Genomic DNA, 18,085 nt, shown 5'->3' with positions numbered 1-18,085 from the left:
ACAGAACCCATAGGTACAAAAAGCTAATTGTAGACACACAATAAAAACAATATATAATTCCTTGTATTTCTATTTTAAAACCTATCTTTTTCTTTAAATCTTCCAAAATACACAAAAGTACAGACAACAAAATGATTAATCTCTGTTGACATATTACTTAGGTGCAGAAACGATTAAACTCACACAGCTACCCATACTCACAAATAAAATTAATAATTCTTTTAAAATGTCTATTTTAGAGATGCCTTAACAGGAATGCTTATGTCTGATGACATATTCAATCCCTTTTTCAGAGCAACCCAGGCCATCTGTTCCTCCATAAGCAGAGCCCAGCATTTGTAAAGTCTTGTTCTTTTGGTTTTTGTAGTCAAGCCTTGATCATCTTTCAATGGGCTCTCTAACTGCCTTCTTCTGAGATGTGTACTATGATCCTCCTGTTTTGCTTGCTTCTGGGCATTGTGACTGTATTTTACTATTGTGGGATTTGGGGTCTGTGGCCTCATAAGCATTTAGTATCGTGACTGGCAACCGGGGTTCCACGCATTTCTCAGATGTCTCCAGCTCTCTATGTCAGAAGTGATCCCCAGAGGCAAGTGAACTGGGAAGAGTTCAGGGCTTAGCCTCTAGCTTCCCTGCCTCTAGGCATCCCTAAACAAGACAGTAAATGAATCTACGCAAATTCTATCAGTGCTGCTCCATGGGGCAATCAAAGGGCCGTGACATGAAGTTCCACTGTGTCGTCCCCAAACAAGGCTTCTGTGGCAGCTGGGACATTAGTGAAGGAAGATGGATTCCAGAGTACTGGGCTGTGGTGAAACCCTGGGGTTTGCTACACTACACAGAACCAGAAAGTGCTTCTGCGGGATGGGGCAGAACCATGGAGCATCCCACTGTTTCTGTCCTGGAGCTGAGCTGTAGGAATCAAGTCCAGTGTCCCCCTGCTCTGAACCTTTTATGTGATCTTTGCTCTTTCATGCTGTCTGTTCATTTGGTCAAGGTTGAATGCCTTGCCCTGGAGGAATCACACACAGAAGCACTTGGCATTGTCACATTGGGTTCCAGGGTGTGTGTGAGTTTCTTCCATCGTGTCCTGACCTATTCTCGAAGGTCACATACCCCAAGTTCCTGGACGAACATGCTGAAGCCCGAAAGGTATCAAGGAGGGAGGTCAGCCGGGTGCTTTTGGAAAGCTGAGCAGAGGAAGGCACGGGTTCCTGTCCGACTCCTCCCTCCACTGAGCTGGCCTGTGATCTTAGAAACAGATAATCATCCCAAGAAAGCACACCTAACCAGATCATGTGGGCTGAAGGATGCGGGACACTCTCAGGATAGACACCTTCAGAGAGTGAGAAAACAGTGCTGTACGGAGAGAGGGAAGTGGAGCGAAGAGGCAGCTTCAGTGACATTTCAGAAGGCTGCTTGGGCGCTCCAAGAGGTCATGATTTGGGACACAGAGCCAGACATTTATACGCCATCTTTGAGCAGTCCCTGGATACAGGCTATCACCTGGGGATGATGCACACACCCTTAGACACCTTTGGCTTGCTTCAAGCAAAGCCATTCCTGGAATCGGAATCATCATGTACTGTGACCACCAGCGTTCCCGGCAGCTGATGGGGGTTGAGTGCGTCAATAATAAAGTAAAGCAATTGTAAACATGGAGGAGGGGCTTTGGAGCTAGATTTCGGTTGGAATCCAGGAGTCATATGCTGTGAAATGTTAGAAAAGTCACGTATACTCTCTAACGCTATTTATTCATTGAAATGAATGAAATTATTGGTCTTCTCTGCGTGGTTGTTGGAAGAAGCAAGTAGGTAGGATGGGGGAATGTCCCTGTAAAGCTTCACAGAACTTAGTAATTCTTAGTTCTTGTCTCTGACCCCAAACTACATCGTCCAAACAATGGTTTGAAGCCTAGTTTGTAATGAAGAAATGCTGTGTAAATTGGAATCGGTCTTGCTAACTCGTAACTCTAGAAAAACTGAAGTTCCTTCAAAGGCTGCCCCATGCCAGCGAAATCCCCAGTACATGGTCACGCTGCCCCTGGCCTGCCCGTCTCTTGTTGTTCCATGCCCCTCAGTCCTAAGAACACAGATTACTTCATGTTCCCTCTGTCAAGAAACATCAGTCAACATCACATGGACATTCCAAGGAGGTGCATTCTCAGCCACCACGTGTGGGGCCAGCATACCAAGTTACTGTAGGTGGGTCCCAATTGTCACTGCTCTGGAACTCAGGGCTCATCATGGGTCACCGACTCTGGGGATAATTAGTGCCTCAGTTCCCTCCACCACTCTCTCATGAAGGACGAGCAAGACGTGACAGCAGGCATTTAAAAAGAAAACAAGGACAACAGCAATACCAGAAAGGGCAGGGCTTTTGCCACCAGGTCTTGGTTTTAATCTGTACTCTTTGCAACTACTGAGATCCAGGGGTAGGTTGCTGGGCCCCGCCTGTGAATGGCTAGAACCTCCTCGTTGCCTCTGCACAAGCTCCCCTGGGTCCAGAGACCCTTGACCTCTAAAGCTGTGTTTCTTCATGTGTTTACACCAGACCAACAGCACCCGCACCCCCTGGGGAAGTGTGTCACACAGCGCATTCTCAGACCCACCCCACACCACTTCAGGTGATTCTGATAGGGGTCCGGGTTCAGGACTAGACGCTGGCTTTAGTTGCATAAATCACATTACAAGCTCAGGGTGGCTCTAATTTGCTTGCTTTGAGGCGAGAGGGGGAGCTTTGAGACAATGTCTCCTGTCGTTCCAGATGCCTTGGAACTTGCTATACAACCAAGGATGACCCTGAAATGCAGACCCCGCCCCCAGCTTCTACCTCCCAGGTGCTAGAGCTACAGTTGTGTACCACATACCAGGCTATAATTTGCTTCTTCCTCTTCACATTTTCTGGCAACGTTTTCCGCACTATGCGAAGAAATCACGGAAGACAGCAGCACACTGATGGAGAGGGTTTCTAATGCCACATTTCCTCATCAGAAGGCGCTCCTTTCCCACTTTCCTTCCAATTTATGTCCTGACCACTGATTTTGAATCAGGCTGGTGGCTGATCTGGCTTGATTTGCACTTAACGCTTATTTCTCCAGTGGCTTGCTGCTACTGGAAAAAGCTTTGGCATCCCAAACAGAACATTTGGAATATAATGCAAACAACCATTTTGAACAGAGAGTTAAAGCAAATTCAGTACAGCCACTAGCTCGGCATGTTTTGCAGATTTGATTTTAACTCAACTTGCAAAAACCCAGGGAAAGCAAACAGATCACCAGAACAGAAAGAAGATCAAGGGCAGAGGTGAGCAAGTTCCACTCCCTAAACGACAGATCAATTAAAGGTCTAAATGGATCGAGGAAGCTAAATTAGTGCTGTTACTCTACAGGGGAAAAAAGCGTGTGAAGTCCACCACAGTTGGGCACAATTAAGCCTGGAACCCTCCCTGGGGAAGGAGGTCACTGGGGCACAGTAGGGCTGGCTAAGAGCCTAGGGAGGAAGCACAAGGGACATGAGGAAATTATGTGAGAAGTTCAGAAGGGCACACCAGGGCTGGGAGCTCTGGCCTAGGGGCTGGCAGTGTGAAATAGAGGGAAGACAGCGTGGCAAGTGGACTCGGGTCTGCTCTGGAGAAAGGCAAAAGGCTTCCAGGGAGAGGCTGGAGCCAACAGTTTCTCCGTACCTGCCAATCCTGTGTGATGGCAATAAGAAAATATTCAATTGTAATGGAATTAGAAATTCTCTACCAGAAATGCCAGGCTGGGAGCTAACTGTGAGCCAGTCTGTAAATTCTGGCCCCTTAGGCCAGGGGAGAGGCTTGTCTACAAAGGTAGGGAACTAGGACTCACAGCTAGATTTGCACGTCCATGTTTTCTGGCTTTTGCTTCAGCTTTTCTATAAATTGTAGCATTAATATGGGCAAGAAGTATACAGACTGAGATGTAAGCTTTTTCCTTAATTTTGACCCAAACTGTAAATTTACTCTCTTACTTACAACATGTTTAGTTGTTGGAAATCAAACAAAACTTTGCAGCTGCTAAGCGAGCACGCTCACTGAGCGAGTCCATATTGTCTAGTTTTCTCTTTTCCCTTCTGTTTGTTTGTTTTTCTAATATCAGCTTTTGTTCTGGAGTTCTCGATGCTTTTGAATGCATGCCAACCTTCTAGTCTCATCTTCTAGAGTGCTAGGATTGCAGGCATGGGTCACCGTGACTGGTTCGTTTTTTCTTAATGTGGGTGAACATTTATACTCAGAGCCAGACCTTATGGATGAGGGCTCCTCTAAGAGCCTCTTCCTCTCAATGTCCCCACACCCTAGTTAAACCTAGCTGAGGCTTATTTCTTCCTTTTTGCAGAGTTGACATGAAACTACAGCAGGGGCTGAATGAAAATGAGTCTGTCCGAAAGAATTCTCCTACTTGTGCTGGATGCGTATGCTGGATGTGTATTTAAAGTGAGCCCCCTCTCTCCCTTCTCTTGGGACTTATTTGGAGACCAAGTAAGGTCCAAGGACTTGGTCACTGGCTTTGAACAGAACATGTGTGCTCAAGAAATTTTTGTTTTCCTGTCATGACGATTTATGACTGTGGTGACAGAGTACTGTGGAGAAAAGCGGAGGGACAGTCTAACTGCTTCGAGGGACAGGAAAAGGAGTGCCTGTGACTTCGGACCAGGCAGAAGTACCCTGTTGGCGCAGAATCTGTCTTTGGGAAACTTGGTGGCTCTTGGTCACCAGCTAGTCATGGACGCCAGTCTTCATTGGATAATCAAGAAGATTTTCTCCTGGGTGTGTGTCATTCAGAAGAAAAAAACATTTGTCTTACTGGCACTCAGTGGCATAGATGGTGTGTGTTGTGTGCGTGGCTTCACCCAGCCAGGCTTGTTCCAGGTGAATGGGTATGTTTGGGGAGACACACGTAAATGGTAGACTAAGAAGGCTGTGTGCATTGTCAAAAACATCAAAGATTTTTAGATGTTATTATGTGAAATTTTTACCTAAAGGTAACCATGAACAAAGAAACGGTCCGCAAAACAAAAAGAACTGTAAGTAAACATTGATCTTGAAAGATATGCATGCAGCAGTATTGTAGACCTTCTGTCTGCAACTTTGAAATGCATACAAAAATTAGATGGGTTGATATAGGAATAGAAGAACACAGGAACAAATGATGCCAGTATAGCAAAATATACATTTACATTTTTTACTTATCAATTGCCTGATTCTTTAGACTTTTTAAAAGTTTGAAAATGGAGAATTGCACAAATGATATTGTTTTCAGCAGGCAGATGCTGAAATTAGGATCATTCTTAAAGATTGAATGTATTAGAATCCAATCTCATATCTATGTTAAATTCCTCCATTCTGATTTCTGGAATGGGGGAAAAGCTTGGGAAATCACAGATGTTGTAACAGCATCAAATTAGTGTTCTACTTTCTACTTCTGTGCTAGAGGTGGAATGTTTGTTGGAGAGGATGAACACATCTTTGGGTGTACGATACGTGGCTAATAATTGAGTCAGGGTATTCCCTTCTCTACTATTTAGAATCGATGATAAAGTTCAGATCCACAGAACTTAGACACGAGTACACATTAGTGGACTCTGTCTCCTGTGCGGTGCTGGGGATCGACTCCAGTGTTTTTATATGCTGCCTCTGAGCAGCACCCGCACACAATAGACATTTCTCATTTCTCATTCGCTACATCGTTCTGTTAACTCTCTAAGCTCCTGCTGGGTAATAGTGTGAAGAAAACTGGCTTCCCACATGATGCCACATTGATCCACCGCATCAAAACACGAAATCACTTTCACATTGGTTGCTTAAGCAATGTACAATCAATCACTCACAACACAGAGGATAATCTCTGTGAAGATTAAAGGCCCCACCACATCAATAAATTTTTAGGTGCTCTTGATTAGGGAACAAAGCAACTGCAACCCATGTAAACGACAGAAAGTAAAAGATCTGGGTTTTCCATGTAGGGGCCTGTCCTGATCCAGTAAAAACCTAGGATGATCCATGTGCTAGATGATACAAATTCCCTGTATCTTTGAGCAGGGGCCAAAACAAGAAAGCACTCTGCGGCCCCCTTACACTACCTTGTCATGCTGTTTGGAGCACGTGACCAATACACCCTATAGTGGTGAGGAAGTGGCTAAATCGAATTTATACCAAGCCTACGGGGGTAATCACAATGAAGACCTTAAGGACTTAAGAAAGAGGGCATGGCACTTTCAAAGGATGATTATAAGCCTTTGACAAAAAATGTTTGTGTGTTGGGGGCTGGTATAATTGGAGCAAATGAATGTGAGGAAAACAAATAAGCTTGGGCCTACAGCTGTTTATTATGTCCTGACGTCAGTCATTCCCACCAAATACTATGTCAGATGGACCTAGTAATAAGCTTTCATAAAGAAGGGGTAGATCCAACATGAGAAGACAAATGGAGACAAGTATCAGTTATAGCCAGGGCCCAAAGTCAGGCCATCCACTATGGTTTTACCAGCATCTCTTCGAAGCACACACTTGTGGTATATAGGTATGATTTACTTCTGACCAGCAGACAAAGGAGGGAAATAGCCTGGACTTGGTCCATGGATGGACTATCAGGAGGTACAGGTGCAAGCTGGAAGTGAATGACAGCCACGCTCTTCAGGGTGGCTTTGAAAGATAGTGATGAGGGACTCTGACTGGCCATTCATATGAGACCATCTTTGGGTCTGTGTAAGAGAGAAACTTCTCTATCTGTCCCCGTCTCCCTTTCTCTTTCATTGGTGCTGAGTCAAAGATATTTCTTAACTATTGACCTGGTCACTAACAGCATCTCAGGTTGCTTCTTAGTTCAGAAGTACTTGTTTTTCTTTCACTTTTAAATTTGCAAGATTTTTTTTTAACATCAGGGATATTACTGTATGTGTTACAGATACCTTCTTCTAATGTAGCCTTTATTCTTTTAACATTATTTAAAATATTTTTGGTAAGCCAGAGGCTGGAGAGGAGGGCTATGAACTGCTGTCTTCTAGTCATGATGTGACTATTGCACGCATGAACTCATAGCTGCTGTGGTTACCTACACACGACCTGCACAAGATCAAGCAGCCAAAATTCCAGCATTAGCAATGCTTCTTCCTTTTTCTTAGGTTACCAGCAGAAAGCCTGTGTTTCCTTATATCCCTCAGATAAAAAAGTCTAGTCCCGCCACATTCATGGATTTTCTCACATACCCTGGTACTGACTTCTGGGGACTGGACCCTCAAATCATCAGCAATACAGCATAGATGGGGTAGATGACCCCTAAACCCCAATCCCTACCGAGGAGCCATTGTCAGCAGATGGTTGCTAGGGGAAGGAGTTTCATTCTTTATTAAGGTTGTATCCGCTGGTACATCCCCCATGGTCCAGGTAATTACCGAAACTCAAGCACACATGGGAAGCACTAACTACACTTAGTGGACTGTTAGAAAAAGTTCTTGAAGCTTAGAGGAGGATGTGCATAGGTGGGCAGATATTAGGGCAGTTGGAGGGAGAAATGGTAGTAAATATGATCATATTTCGTTGTGTGTGTATGAAATTCTCAAGAATAAATAAAAATTAAGTATTTATTTCAAATAAAAATTATTTGAAAACCAAATAATTCAGTTTTAACTGAATATTTTATAGTCCCCCAATACCTATCAAAAACTTTTGTTTTAGCCGGGCGGTGGTGGCGCACGCCTTTAATCCCAGCACTCGGGAGGCAGAGGCAGGCGGATCTCTGTGAGTTTGAGGCAAGCCTGGTCTACAAGAGCTAGTTCCAGGACAGGAACCAAAAACTACGGAGAAACCCTGTCTCAAAAATCAAAAAAAAAAATTTGTTTTTAGGCATGAAAGGAAGCATGGTATAGTAAGGGATAAAATCAAGCTACAAGATAAAAAATTGAGAACTTTTACCAAACCCTTTTTTGATTATAGGATTCACTAAAAAGAAGTTGAGGAGGAACTTTCTCCACTGTGTGTTTAAATGTGTTCCATATCATAGAATAGGTGTAAAGCTGCATACCAGATCAACATTGCTTCCTCTTGGTGGAGGAAACCAGAGGAAGTGAGAACATGGCGTCATTATGTATATAGTTCTGTTATTCTTATGAGAACGGCTTGGAATTACCTACGACTTTCCTTTAATCTGTTGGTTTTTAAAGGCATGTCAAAAAGCCTTCAAAAATCAGGAGTAACATAAAGCAGTTCGTGAGACATTCAGGAAGGCAGGCCTGTTTCTTGGCCAAGCCGTTCTTCTCAGTCTAGCTACAACATCAGGCATTTCCCCTGAATAAAGGCAGCTAATCCTGGCTAGACTTGTACCTATGGGACCATGAAATAGTTAACAGAGTTTCTATGTTGTTAAAATTTTGGTTCACACCAAAAATAGTTTATACAGGTTGTGTAACAGCTGCTGTTGGAATTATGTCTAATGGAAGGTTTTGATTCACACCAAAAACACTTACATGTGTTTTGAGTGGCTGAAACTTCTGGTTTCCTAGGAACTAACTATACAAGTCTCCCCTGGGGACTCTGAAATCATCCTTCTTACTTTTTTGCCTGGTTCACTGCCTTGGAAACATTCAAAACAGATTGGCTGATCTGCTTCTAGGCATTGGGATTATGAGACTTGCTTGTCTTTTTATTTAGAAAAAAATGTTTTTCTGATTATGCAAGTAATTACATGCTTACTGTAGAAAATTTGAAAAAGACAGAAAAGCATAAAAGAAATAAAATAAGAATCACTCATAACCCTACTTTTCAGAAGCAACCACTGTTAACCTCTTGGCACATGACCTTCCAGTATCATTTCCATGCACTTTTTAAAATAGAGTTGAGCTCATCTTGGATATGGAATTTTGTATACTGTTTTTATTATGTGGCATAATATAAATAAACAATGTCTAATAAGTTATGCATTTATAATGTCTCATCTTCTTTAGATGACATTCTGATTTACTTTACAACTTCCATTTTAATTACATTAAGTTGTTTCTGTTCTGAAAGTAACATCAAAGTTTATCCATCTGGGAATACAACTACATGTGAGGGGATGAAGGGGTGGCTCACCAGATGAGAGTGTTTTCTGCTCTTCCAGAGGACTTCCTAACACCCACGTCAGTCGGCTCATAGCTGCATGTGACTCTAGCTCCAGGGAGGTGCACACCTTCTTCTGGCCTCTGCAGAGGTATGCACACACAGAAGCACACATAAATAAAAACACATCATAAGGCCTTCTCACTGAAGGCACTACCCATATCTAAGGCTGAAGATGCTGCTGGCTAACAGTTGTACCGTAATTGGAGACTTAAACAGTTTTTCTTTTTTTATTTTATTTTCTTTAAACTAAAAAAACTATCTTTTTTTTTCATTTTACATACCAATCCAGATTCCCATTCCCTCCTCTCCTCCCATTCCTCCCACCCCCATCCACGCCACAGAGAGGGGAAGGCACATTGCTTTGGGGAAGGTCCAAGGCCCTCCCTACTATATCTAGGCTGAGCGAGGTATCCATCCAAAGAGAATGGGTTCCCAAAAAGCCAGCACAAGGAGTAGGGATAAATCCTGGTGCCACTGTAGTTAACACAGTACAAGTCCAGATATCTTAAGTCCCCCAACTAAGGAAGCTGACTTCCAGAAAACAGAGGACAAGGAAACAAACAGAATTCTAGTTCCAGTGACAGAAAAAAATACATATGCTATCTAAAGTACAAATATAATGAGCTTCCACAACAGTAACAACAATGATATCTTTATATAAAATGAAAATGTCAATGTATCTATTCTGGCATTGTGCTTTGTTCTTATCCGAGGTGTTCAGTCAAAAACTGATACATAATTGTTTATTCTGGCTGAACTCTGCCAAAACAACCTTGTCTGCTAGATGTCCTAATGCCACACAAGACATCTCATTAAAATATTTTTCTTTTCAGTTAAATTGAGCGCCTTTTTACAGCTACAAGAGTTCTGACGGTTGGGAAGATACATACTTTCTTATTCTGCTTTGATGTTCTTTTGAAACTTTTGGAATAACAAGACCGTAGTTGTTTTTTGATTATTTAAAGGTTAAAATATAATTACATCACTCCCCACTTGGCTTTTCTCCCTCGAACCCCTCTCATGCCCCCTCCCTTCAATCCCGCTGAAGTCTGTAGTTGTTCGAAAACAACGCTCTTCCCAAAGCAGGTTAGTAAAATGTTGCTAGTTTTTAGAAGTACAGACTGACTATCAACTATGCTATTACGCTCGGAATTTTCCATAAGACGAAGAAAGAAATGGAAGGAGAGAGAGTGAGAGAGTAAGAGTGCGATTCGGTGAGAGAGAGGGAAAAGAGACTAAAGAAACTAAAAAGCATCTAGAAATGAAAAGAACAAATCCAAACAATCCATATGACTGTCATAGAAACGATAACATTTCACTTGGTTTTGAGTTAGAATTTTCTCACCTGTAAGCCATTTTCTAAAATAGTTAGGTAACTGCATAGCCAATTTTAAAGGCTACACTCAAATATGTGGTTTCTTGACCATAATATTTTAGCTGTGGTAAGCAGAAATCCTACTGACTCCTAAATAATTGAAGAACTCATATTGTGTTGACTTAGAAACTGTACTGCAATCAATCACTACCACCTTACAGTTCTTGCAGAAAACAAAGGTAGGTGACAAACTTTACAGTTTCACAGAGGCCAGCCAGTCTTTCCACAGATAAAAGCACTGCACAGAAAAACAGCTTTTCTAACAGCACACCCTCACCCCCATCCCCACCTCCACCCCCCATGCTGACTGCTGACTTCCTCAGCAGAACCAGTTATTCTAGCCAGTTTTTCCAAGTCTGTCCCAGCCTCTGGCATATGATACTGTGATATTTCTCTCTGCTGATCTTTCTCCCCTCTAAAATGACAGCTACTTTGAAGTCAAGCCTCTGTCTCGCCCAGTTTTTTTTTGTTTTGTTTTCTTTTCTTTTCTTTTGTTTTCAAAGTCCCTAGGACAGTCCCTGGAAAGTCATAGGGAGCATAAATACATGGGACGTGAACAAAGGCATAAATACACAGAAGTCCCGAAACTGGAGTCTGGCAATGGATGGCTAAGATCTGGGCTGGCTTCTAGGTTTTTAGCTCTTCCAGGCTTAAGAAAGTTCCTCAACCTCTGTGAGTCTCAGCTGCGAATTAACAATGCCAATGCCGAACTTTCCTCCTTCGCCACATTATTGCAAAACTCCGAATCCACTGGAAGCCATGCATGTGAAAGTATTCCCAAAAGCGAAAGGAAAGAAGGCCATCTGTGTTGTGTTGAGAGAGACAGCTAGTGTTTGTGGTTGCTTTTCCTGAGTCGCTGTGAGACTGAAACGACTGATGTATGTAAAACACTTGGCAAGGCACCTGGGACAAAGCAACCTTCTCAGAAATGCGGAATATTCCCTTGAATGGGAAAGGGTCCATGGCGGTGAGATTATCTGGGAGTTGGTAGTATGGACTAGATGATCTTTAAAACAACCATCTGACCTCTGATGTCATGATAGTCAATGTCTTCATGATCCACATATATGCCATCGTAATCCACATATAGTCTCTTTACAGCCAGCTGTTGCCTTCCCTGGCTCTGAGCATGGCCTTTCCCTGTGTGTATACATGTGTATTGCCTATGAGAATATATGTGTGTGCATATACTTGCATGTATCTGTCCATAAGTGGGATATGTTTATATGAATATATTGTATTGAGCCTGATGATAGTCACAACTGAAGTACCTCTATGTTTGTCTATGAAAATATTTGTGAGTTGTTATACATGTCTGTATGTATAAACTACATTCATAAATACATACACATAGTTAGATGAATATTTGTGTTCTTGTATCTCGACACAAGAACATGTATCTTGATAAAGGTTGATCACCCTGACTGATTCGAATGCAGGGATGAACAGAAGCTATAGTTCTCCTGGGTCCAGGGTTAGAGAAGGCCACAGGTCCACGCCACACTGTTAATTAACATGGCTCTGCGGTACTCGGTGGAACATTGTAAGGAAGAAGGCTGGGCAGGCATGGCTAGGAGGGGATGGATCTCCATGGCACGGATAGACATAGCGGAGGCCACAGGGGCGTGAAAGAGAGGACAAAGATTGGAACATTGGAATGTCAGGAAGTGTGGCCACAAGAAGGAGCAATTACAGGCTGGTGTGAGGAGCCTGTGCACAGAGAAAAATGCTTTGCCCTGGGGCCTCCACTAAGGAATGTGGAGGAAAGGGAAAGAGCTGCAGTGCCCAGGGGAATAAAGGGTCAAGGGTCATATCTGCAGCACTTATTAATTCCCCCAGAGTTCTCTCAGACTGGATCGCTCTGAGTCAAAAATCAACGCTAAAGAAAATGGCCTTGTCATGAAAGACACACAAAACAGCCGCATTTCCCTTTGACAGACTGTTGCACAGAAGGGCACAAGCAGAAGCAACAATATTTCCGGAAGCAGAGATTTAAACAGTCCAGTTCTCCTTTCCCCTAAGTTAGCCCATGGATGACTTCATTATGCTCATGGTATTTCAGAGAACCACAAACACTATGTAAAAGCTGAAGTCCTCATGGAACTGCCAACTCAAGATTTTTATCTGCTTCGCTTTAGATTTTTCAGGAGACTCAAGAGGAAGAGGACTATCCAGTGATGTAAGAAATCTTACATAAGCATTTTCTTACTGTCTCACTTGAGATGACGAGAAGGCTGGTGGGAAGGCACTCTCTGAAAAAGGTTCATTTCTTCATCTCTCTCAAACCCCCTTTCCTCAAACAAATCCAAAACGTTGCCTTTTTTTTTTTTTTAATCACCTGGGATTAGCAAATGGAGACATAGGCAAGCCCATTTCTAACAGAGTCAACTGGGTTCTGAGTCCAATGGCTCACAAACTATGCTAGACTGCTTCTAAAAGATGACCACAAGCCACAGTGTCCTGCAGGTTCGTTCAATATGACCAGGATGTTCCCAGCCTCAAGTAGAAGGGGCTGTTTTCCCTCTTTTCTTCTCTTTATTTCCCCTCTGTTATTTTGTGGAGACAGGGTTTCTCTATGTAACCCTGGCTGTGCCGGAACTCAGCCTCTGCCATCCGAGTGCTGGGATGAAAGGCGTGAGCAACCACACCAGGCACAAGAGGCTATTTTCAATGCAAGCCAGGCCTGGGATTGGTTTTGACAAATGGGATAAATAAGCAATGAGCTCAAACTAGATCTGAAAAGGCCTCAGTAGCTTCTGGTTTTGAACACTTTGGAAGTTTCCCTATGGAAAGAGAATCTACAGGGACAAAAACTGGGACATATTATCCAAGAATAGGGACCAAGAGGCAAGACTTGTGTGATGCTACTTTGACTCGTCTAGTCCCTCAGATGATGTATGTGAGGCATTTTTTAAATTGTGTCACTTTAGATGGATAACACAGATAAGTTGGTGAGATGGCACTCTCTGAAAAAGAGAGCATATGGCCCGAGTTTCTGAACCACAAGATGGGGCAAATGGACTTGATGTTGTCTTCCTCTGTTATGCAGTCATTGATAACTGTCTAGAAAAAAAGAATCCAAAACCAACCAATCGAGGATGAAGTTGACTCCTACAGGGTCTATACAGGCCACCCACTTTACAACAGTTGGCCAGACCAGCCCTGACAACAACTAAACAGAATGGCCTTTGTGCGTACTGCCTGCTTTTATTTTTTAAGCAGTTTTGGATTTTTACAATGTTACGTGCATGAGTGTTTTGCCAGAATGTATGTTTCTGCAGCAAGTGCACGCCTGGGGGCCTGCAGGGTCAGGGGAGGTCTTTAGGTCGTCTGGAGCTGGAGTTATGAATGGTTGTGAGTCACCATGAGGGTGCTAGGAATTGAACCTTGGTGTTCCGCAAGAGAAACAAGTGCTCTTTCTTAACTGCTGACTCATTTCTCCAGATCACCCTGCTTTCTCAAGTAATCAAAAAAGTACTTAGGAGGCAAAGATCTCAAAACCCTTTGAAAGGCTCAGTTTAGTGACTTGAGCTTACAGTAAGTTACATACACGAAAGAGTCCAGCTCATCTCAACTTCTTCAGCAACCTTCTTTAGATAAATAAGGCTGTTTTCATTTTACAGTTGGGAAACTTACGGTCCAATCCATCAGTCCAGCTGGGGAAAGTAGGCCGCTGAGACCGTGTATTTGAAGACCATTTCTTGTCTCTGGCTCCTTCCTTTCACTCGCTGCTTTCTGCTTGTCATGAAGCAAGCAGTTTTCGTCTCCCTCGCCTAGCCACGGTGCTTCAGCCTACCACAGACTTGAAAGCAGCCGAGACACTTAGGCAAGGATTTAAATCTGTGAAACAAGGAGTCAACATCTGTCCTCCATTACTTTATTACCTTGGCTATTTTGTCACAGAGACAAAAACTTAACACATGCACACCATTGCCTCATCCTCTCTTCGGGTTACACAGGCAGCTGATCGTGGTTTTCAGAACATACTATGTTCTGGTGAAGAGGCGAGAAGAGTATCAGGAAGGAAAGGTCTCAGCAGTCTCACCTCTCATCCTCTCTTGCTCTTATCACTCTAGGTGTCAAAGGGAAAATTCCCTATTCTGCCTCCTAAATACAAACCCTACCCATAGTGACGTTGGTCTAGGAAATGGTTGACGTACCATTTCTTTAAGAAGTCAGGCAGATAGCCATACTGATGAATATCTTGCATATCACCATAGAACCTTCATCTGGCGATGGATGGAGATAGAAACAGAGACCCACACTGGAGCACCGGAATGATCTCCCAAGGTTATAATGAGGAGCAGAAGGAGGGAGAACATGAGCAAGGAAGTCAGGACAGCAAGGGGTGCACCCACCCACTGAGACGGTGGGGCTGATCTATTGGGAGCTCACCAAGGCCAGCTGGATTGGGACTGAAAAAGCATGGGATAAAACCGGACTCTCTGAACACGGCGGACAATGAGGACTGATGAGAAGCCAAGGACAATGGCACTGGGTTTTGATCCTACTTCATGTTCTGGCTTTGTGGGAGCTTAGCCAGTTTGGATGCTCACCTTCCTAGACCTAGATGGAGAGGGGAGGACCTTGGACTTTCCACAGTGCAGGGAACCCTGACTGCTCTTTGGACTGGAGAGGGAGGGAGAAAGGAGTGGGGGGAGGGGGAGAGGAGTGGGAGGAGGGGGAGGGAAATGGGAGGCTGGGAGGAGGCGGAAATTTTTTTTTTCAATAAAAAACAAAACAAAAAAAAGAAGTCAGGCAGACTTCCAGTGCTAGGAGACATGCCTACGCACATCCGAGACAGCACTGCTTTCTAACTGTCAAATATTAGAAACTCTCAGGATGGCCATCACAGTTCAGAGAGACAAGTGGTGCTACGTTTGCATGCTAGAATACTGCATGGCAATAGAAATGAACCAAAACATAGGCATCTACAATAACACAGCTAAAATGTCTCAAAAATATGGAGGGAAAGAAGGTAGTCACAATAAAGTATATACAGCAAATTACAAGCATGTAAGTGTGAACCTATGTAAATCAAAATTGGATTGTTTAGGAATGCTTATGTAGAAGATAAGAAATGATGTGGGAGAAGCAATGTCATGACTGGAATATAGTGGTGATGGGGAGCGGGTGAGGATTATGGAGCTGTTCTTTTCTTGCCCTGGTCAGCCATCACGTAAGTGATAGCATTACAAACATTCTTTTGCCAAGTAGTTGTCTTCTGAATGTTTCCATTTTTTTAAAAAGAAAATAGAATGATCACTAGCTAAGAATTAGGACGGGGAAGAAGGTATAGAAGGCAGCAGATAAGGAAGGGAACGTGATGAGAGAAGCTAGAAAGTAAAGAAAATAAGGAAGTGTAGTATTATTTTTTTTTCTTTTCCTTCTTTGTCTGGGCTAGCAGTGTGGTGGTGGTGATGGTCGTAGGGCTTCTCTGTGTAATAGCTCTGGCAGTCCCGAAACTCAAACTAACAGAGAAGTGCCTGCCTCTGCCTCCCACGTATTGACATTAAAGGCGTGCACCACCCTCTGGTTTTAATGGCTATTTTTAACACTCAAATGTATTGTTATTTAATGCATATGAATGAATTTAAATAGCTGTGTTATTAACCATAATTAAGACATAGCAATTTTGCATTATTTATGATGCAGTTCATATTTACACAATATTATACAGCGATCATGTGGAGATTGTACTTTGTCCTTCTCACTCCCCCCAATATTTTTGTTGGTTTTGGAGACAAGGACTTGTGTAGCACAAGTTGGCTTTGACATTACAGTCTTCCTGCCTCTTACTCCTGAATGCTGAGATTACAGGTTTGTAACTCTACACCTGAATCCTCCCCCTCAACTTTTATCCCAAACATCTTTAGGGCTAAGTACTAAACGTTATCATTATTTAAACAACTATCCATGTTTTTTTTTTTACATCTCTGTTTTATTTCAAGTTCTAAAAGTCATTTTTAAGACATCACATTGTCAGTATTTTAATTATTCATGCTGATATCACAGCATGAGCTATCAATATGCAAAAGTCCTAGGGAATAATTGCAATCTTAAATTTCACTCAAAAGAATTAAATAGCAAAAGGTGCCATATATACTATGCATATTTCTACCCTACTGCCTGCATTTTTATGTGAATCTATTTACAAAAATAATCATTTCAGTTATGACACATTTTAATTGTAGACGAACGTTCATTATTACTGAATTGCAAGTATCAAGCGATATCATGTAAATTAAAGTTTTCCTGCAGACAAATATTTAATCGGTGTAATTGTCTGGAGTCCTAGCTCGGTTCAGGCTGCCTGCAAAGTTCAGAGGGTGCTGTCTGCAATACCTTTTGTGGCCTTGCCACTTAGTTGAAAACTGACAGGTACTCTCAGTGAAAATAGCGGGGTTGGGACTTCTGGAAATTCTTCCTCCCATAAAAGCAGTAAGAATTCTGTCAAAAGAGGTCAAAGGACACGTGTTTATAATTTTAGAATTTAACCGAAGATTTGTAATACTCCAAAGAGTGTGTATTCACAAGCTTGCTGGATTTGGTTGAGAACTGTGAGTGGCGCTGTGCTTTTAGCTTGGCGTTCCTCTCACTTGCCCTTCCCTCCGCCCCATGGGAGGCTTCAGAAGTAAGCATCTCTGCATCTCTTTGGAAATCAGTACCCTAACAGCCAGTGGGACAGGCATGCGTTTTCAGTTTCTGCAAAGTTCCATATTCAGTTAACTGCCATGATTACCATGCCTGGAAGTTTCCTGGAAAATTACTTCCCCAAGGCCCATCTTTATTTGACTGGACTCAGAGTTTATTCAGTGTGAAAAGCCTTTTCCCCAGAAGCATTGTCAAAAACAATCAGCAGCGATTGCTTAACACAGCAGCAGCCTGGGGCTGTGAGAACCACTTGGGACAAAAACAAGCTGTCAAAAATCTTCAAATGAAAAGCCAGAGAATGAGATGTTCAAAGGTTTATTTTTTTTTTAAGTATCAACAAAATCCTTGGAATATGGAAGGTCATTTGCATGTATAAGGGCTGTGTGCCTGCTCCGAGCTGTGTATCTGATGTAGAAGAAACTCAAAGCAATAGAACCTATGTGAAAAAGAATTTACTAATAAATTTGTTTAGGCAATATGGAGCCACACAAGTGAAACTTAGCTGAAGGAGCTCTGGCTCCAGCACATCTCCAAAGATAAGCAGCATACTAACTAGGCCTGTTAGAGATAAGGGAACCTTCAGGATGCTGGGATGTAAATGACAGTTCACCGGAAATGATAACCTTTAGGCCCCATTCCTGTGAGAAAGGAGACAACCCTGACTTACACAACCAGTCATTAAACCCATGTCCAGAGCTAAGATCATCAGGAAGCATAAAGAACCCAGTTCTCTTCCGCCAGGCCACCAGGTGGGCAAGATAACCCTGGGCAACAACTGTTTAGCGTAGTTAAAATAATTCTGGCAAATGCAGTGTCTTTGCTGTGTAAGATTCCCATCTGCCCTAGTGGCCAGGCTTGCTGGGACCTGTCTCTGTTTAAATTGTTCAAATTCTATCCTGGAGCCCAAAAGGGAATTAAGTATTGACGGTGTTTGTGGAA

This window comes from Chionomys nivalis, chromosome X, assembly GCF_950005125.1.
Source record: "Chionomys nivalis chromosome X, mChiNiv1.1, whole genome shotgun sequence".
NCBI lineage: Eukaryota > Metazoa > Chordata > Mammalia > Rodentia > Cricetidae > Chionomys > Chionomys nivalis.
This window is presented reverse-complemented; position numbering follows the sequence as displayed.